Source organism: Pteropus alecto, unplaced genomic scaffold (assembly GCF_000325575.1).
Source record: "Pteropus alecto unplaced genomic scaffold, ASM32557v1 scaffold229, whole genome shotgun sequence".
NCBI lineage: Eukaryota > Metazoa > Chordata > Mammalia > Chiroptera > Pteropodidae > Pteropus > Pteropus alecto.
In genome coordinates this window covers 691,163-697,079 of record NW_006443145.1, presented here as the reverse complement: position 1 = coordinate 697,079, position 5,917 = coordinate 691,163, and the positions used below count along the sequence as shown (strand labels likewise).

At 36.3% G+C, this 5,917-nt stretch overlaps 1 pseudogene; it reads right to left on the bottom strand.

The window, feature by feature from the left end:
* Positions 1-2,330: 2,330 nt before the first annotated feature.
* Positions 2,331-2,449, bottom strand: LOC112472569 (annotated as a pseudogene).
* Between the last annotated feature and the right edge of the window lie 3,468 nt (positions 2,450-5,917).

Genomic DNA, 5,917 nt, shown 5'->3' with positions numbered 1-5,917 from the left:
GGGAGAGAAATTAACATTATTTTATCAATTTACAGTGGTACACAAATGATCGATCACACGCTCCATTAAGCATTCTACAAAGACTTTCTCAAATAATTATCACAAGAACCCTACAAGGTATATGTTAGTATTGCTATTTCCATTTTACAAATGAAAAAAATTAAGTCTCAGAATAGTTAGATAAATTACCCAGGTTTATTTAATTACTGAGCCAAGGTTCAAACTCAGTCAAATTTTGTATATTAACCATGCTGCTCTAACCTTGATCTTTCCTTCCATGTATACTCTTAGTAAGATGGAAAACATGATGAAAAACTTCTGCAATTTATTGACCACTGATTCTGAATCTCCAATGCCTGGAGCAGTGCCAAGGTATTATAGATGCTCAATAAATATTTGTTTTAAATGATCAATAAAATAAATAAATATTTGACAATATGCTAGGGCCTAACTTTCTCCCTGAACTCTAGGGTGTTGGTGTAAGGGGCATAATGTCAAGTACAGATATTTGCAACACATTAAATTAAATCATTGACATATTAAAATGTTAATGTCTTGAAAATTAACTTCGCAAAACACTCTCTATGAGCTACTGGACTTTGAGTCTTCACAGAGCTATTATCTTCAAAACTGGATTTAGGTGACTTCCATCTGCAGACACAGCCTCATCCCAACCTCTGGGTCTGATCTTATAATTTCACAGAATATTTAAGGAATCCTGATTCAACAAGGAAAATAATTTGGCTTGAACTGATGAATCAGGATAGCTCTGAATCCCAAGTGTAGGAAACAGGTATTGTCCTTGTTTATTCATTCATCTATTAATTCTTTCTTTCAAGTAACATTTATAGAATTCCTCCCATTTACCAACCCCCAAGTGAGGTACAGAGAATGAAAACACACATGAGGAAAGAAAGGAGAGAAAGAGACAGAGACAGAGACAGAGAGAACTCTTCTTAGAAAATTTTGTAATTTTCACGGCCAGGCCTTAATTTGTGCCTCAATTTGAACAATCCCATCACAGGTTGGATTTTCTGGAACTCAAACTTTGAGATAGAGATTAGCAAGTGGGAAGTTTATTAAGGAGTGCTTTTGGGATCCACACCTGTGAAAACCTGCCAAGAAAGCAGGAGTGCCATGCAATATGTCATGAACAGGATTCTGTAACCCTCTCCCCCAAATTTATATGTTTAAGCCCTAATCTCCAATTGACTGTATTTGAAGATAAGGCCTATATGGAGATAATAAAGGTTCAGTGATGTCATGTGGGTGTGACCTTCATTAGATAAGGCTGATATATTTAAGAACAGAAAGAGATACAAAGCACTACTATTCTATAATTAGAATAGACTCTCTCTCTCTCTCTCTCTCTCCATCACCAAACCATGTGCACACACAGAGGAAAAGTCATATGAGGATACAGCAAGAAGGTGGTTGTCTACAAGCCATGAAGAGAACCTTTACCAGAGAGTGAATTTGCTAGCATCATGATCTTGGACTTTGAGCCTTCAGACTGTGAGAAAATATTTATGTTGTCTAAGCCACCCAGCCTGTGGTATTTTTTTTTATGGCAACCCAGTCCTAATGAAGTCCTCAGTTAAAACCATAGGCAGTTATGGAGCTGGGATAGCCTTTCAGAGTTGTCCCAAGGTGAGGTGAAGGGCCAGAAATTTATACTTCAGCATTGCTCATCATTGAGCAGGGGACAAAATGTTCAGCAAGGCAGTACTCTTCAATGGTAATGGCTATCTTCAGATTGGAAATAAGAAACATAAAACATTGAATGCCTAATTATTTCCATTTAACCACTTTTAAAATGAAGCAACCCCAGAGTCTTCGCAGTTGCCACACCTAGTTCCAAGTACAAGATCTCTGGTTAACATTGAGTCTTCTCCATCAGGTCAGGAAGTAGTTCCTGGTGATCCAGCAATATATGGCTAAAAGTTGAATACTCTATCTTGAGCACATACAATGTCCAATGACTGATAAAGCATAGAAGCTCTAGTAAAATCTTCCTTTCAAAAAATGAGAAGAATTGACAATGCCACCAATGATCATCAGTCTACGGATATATAAAATATTTCTGGAAAGGGATAGCAAGAATTCCAATTATGGCAGTGAAGGAAATTCCAGTTGATCGATCTGGCATCTCACGGTTCTTCTCTTTGTAAGAAACCCCATTTTCTTCCAATGCAACATCCAAAGTAGCATTGAATCTTATCTTGTTCTTGAAAGATCTTACTAGTCAGTAGCCTGAATTTTTCTACCAAATGCTTTCATGCTACGGCTTTAGAAGGTACACTGTTTTTTTTATAACTTTTTTTTTTTTAAGTCTGCAGCACATGGTATTCCCAGATGGTCTCCCATCGAAGTACTAACAAGGCCCGACCCTACTTAGCTTCCGAGATCAGATGAGATCGAGCGTGTTCAGGATGGAATGGCCGTAGACAGAAGGTACATTGTTTAATTGAAGAATGACAAATGCTCCACTCTGGCATGATAATGATAGAAAACCTAAGCTTTCCTCTGATTCACCTTCTCTACCAGCCAATCCCATATCTTAAGATTTGTTACCTGGTGAACCCCTCTCCTGGTAGCAAACTCTGTAACATCTAGGATTCTTTGAACTGCATAACATTGAAAACTCAACTCAAACCATCTTTCTCAATAATAAAGCATATTGGTACCAAAACTAAATCTCAGCTGCAAAAGAGTCTTTAGGGTTAATTGATCAAGGATATCATCAAGGACACAGAATACTTCCATCTTTCATTCTGACAAACACTGTCAGCTTTCTCCTAAGGCTGATTTCACTCATGGCTATAGAATGCTACCTACAACAACTAGAGTTAAATAGCTACTCATTTATATCCATTGAGAGACTGACTTCAAATAGCTTCGCATCATAACAAGAAAGTTGCATTTCCAAAAACTCTCAGAAAAGTTCTTTTTGTTTCTAATTGGATCAAATTGATTTGGGCCAGACTATCTATAAATTCAGACAGAAATGACTAGATTAGACTAATCAGAACCCAAAGGATTAGGGGTCAACCAACTTCCCCTGAGGCATATGGGCTATAAGTGGGAGCAAATGACACCTAGAAAAAATAAAGATTTAATTAGGAATATAAAAGGATGGCATAGATGCCAAGGTGACAACCAACATTTCCCTCTACATTTGGTTCAGATTCTGGGAGGTGGATACCTTAAGTGGAGAATAGGATCATTCTGCTCACCAGAAAAGAATCTTTCCCATTGGAATGTAATACATTGGCATTCCATTTATACATCTGTCTCTTGTGATTTGCTTACTACTTTTTAATCACCTCCTTGTCATGTCTGACAAGGCTAAGGAACAACTCAATCATTGGGCCAATTACATTCACCCAGGTCAGGCTTCTACTCACTGTGATGCCATTTTCAGTCTACAATACCACAATTTTAGTTACTCTGAGTAATAAGAAAAAGAAAATATAACAATATGACTGTGTAATATGCATTAACAAACTACATTTACAAATATGCAACCACAAAATGAGAGATTCACAAGCCAACACTGATATCTATTTTTCATATGTTTTGTTTGTTCTATCAGTGGCTTCTTTGAATCCAACTTAAAATTCTTGTCCTCCACTTTAATGGTATTTCCTATTGCTATTTCTCCAAAACTGTTGTCAAATTGGATACATATTGTCATCTGTATCACATATGTACAAAAAATCTCACTGAAGAAAAAAAGATTCAGTCCTACATCATTAAATGGGGTCTCAAAATCCTTTCCATGTGTAAGAGGCTATGAAACACTTACTTTGATTATTAGGAGAAATAAACCTGAAATATCTTGGAGTATAAATGTCAAACATTGAGCCCATGGGCCAGCTCCAGTTTGCAGAAGATTATCATTCAATGACACAGTCTCATTGTAAACAGCTTTACTTCAGTTGGCATATATATATATATTTTTGTGTGTGTGAAATATTGGTTCAGGCTACTGGGATTTCCATGAGGGGAGATTGGTCCATGAGTAAATTTGACTTGACACTCTTGTCCTGAGGAAATAAAATGACATTTTTAAGAATGTAAGATTAATACATTAAATGATTATTATTTACCCCAAACTAAGCCTTTGAATGCACCAGTAAAATTGGGGTATCAACTGTCAGAAGCTGTAAAATACTGAAGACAGTATATGCATTGCAGCTCAGTGCCATGTCTGTGTGTGTGTGTGTGTGTGTGTGTGTGCATGCGCGTGTGTGTTTGTGTTTCCTAAACAACAGAGTCCTCTAAACAAACCATATTTGCACATTCCACTACATCGTATTCTGGTCCTGAATTTCTCAATCTGCTTTTTATACAATGTTACTCATATTTTTTTCTAAGACTCTTCTAAATTAAAGCAGGGTTTTTCAAGAGCCAATTCAAAATGAAGATTGATTTTTTTCATGATGTCACCAAAAGGGCATGTCACTTCCTTTTTTTCTCCCTGTATCAAGAAAAATGGATACTAATATTGGACTTATTTCACCCTTAGCACACAGGCAATCTCTGTAGACAATATCAGTGAATTTGAAGTTATCAAAGTTATCAATGGAATCCTGGATAAAGCAAAACTTTCAGAGATAGGCTCCTTAAACTCCCATGGGAAATTATACATATTTTCAGCTCTTTTTAAGACACTATTATAATGACTATTTTTAATATTAGTACTAAAATATAGCCTTTCACTTTATTTAAAGGGAGTTAGTTAACCAAAATTCTTAGGTAAAAAATCCAAAGGAAGTTTTGTTTATGATGAAACTCAAACCCTACCCCTAAACTCTTTAGTTATACACTATGCCTATTTTTATTAACATATATGACTGTGTTTTTCAATATGATGCTGTCAGCTGCTTAAATCATTCATAATTAATATTTCCAGTGGCCAATGTTTCATGAACAATACATTCGAATGCCAATGTGACCAGAAAAATGAATAAAAGTGGCAAGAAGATGAAGAAAAGGGCAAAATGAAAACAGTGTTTAACAATTTTTAAAGTAATAGTATTAGCAACTAATTTATTCCACGATAATAATAATTAAAAAGCTATGGCCTTTAAAATTTATATTTTGAGTTGCCTATGTTTATTTCATTTAAAATGTTTTCCAAGCAATGAGTTTGGTCCACTCATGTTCCCATAATTGAGAATCATGACAAAATAGTCATGGAGAACATGGCAAAATAAGGCAAATTTTTCCTCTGCCAGACATCACCCAACATGCACTCTGGTTGAGACTTTGGATGTCTTAAGTCCACCAACGCTTACCTGGGAAAGCCTATTAATAGTGGATCTCCAATGTCACCTTAAAGAAAAAACAAGCCTGAAGACTGTGACCTGCAGGATGAAGGATGCAGAAGAAAGCTAGAAGGAGCCTCGGGTATGATGAATATTCAACTTCAGGAAAGCATTGAAATGCAGGATAAGTGGAGGCATAGAGAAAGCACTTAGAAGAGCAGAAGCAAATGAAAAATTCTTCCTTGAAATGTAATCATCTTGAATAGGCTGATTTTCATCTTCATCAGAGCGTTAGTAATTGAGAAAACCCCAGTTGGAGCTCCATTTATTAAAACAGCAAGGAAACAACCTGGGGTCTCAATATGCATTTCAGCCCAAACTGTTACATTTGAGGGCAGAGAAGAGCCAGGGTTGTCCTGAAATGGGTCAAGATCAGAAAAAATATTTCTGAACAGAATTCTCCCCCACTCACAACCTACAAGAGCCCTAGAATTATGAGAAAGAAGTTTCCCCTTCTCTCACCAAGACCTGTATTAGTTACCTACTGCTGAAATAAAGCTATGTAACAAATAACCCCAAACTCAGTAGCTTAAAAAAATAACAAATGTGACTCACTGGTCTATGGATTGTGTGCTGGACTCCTA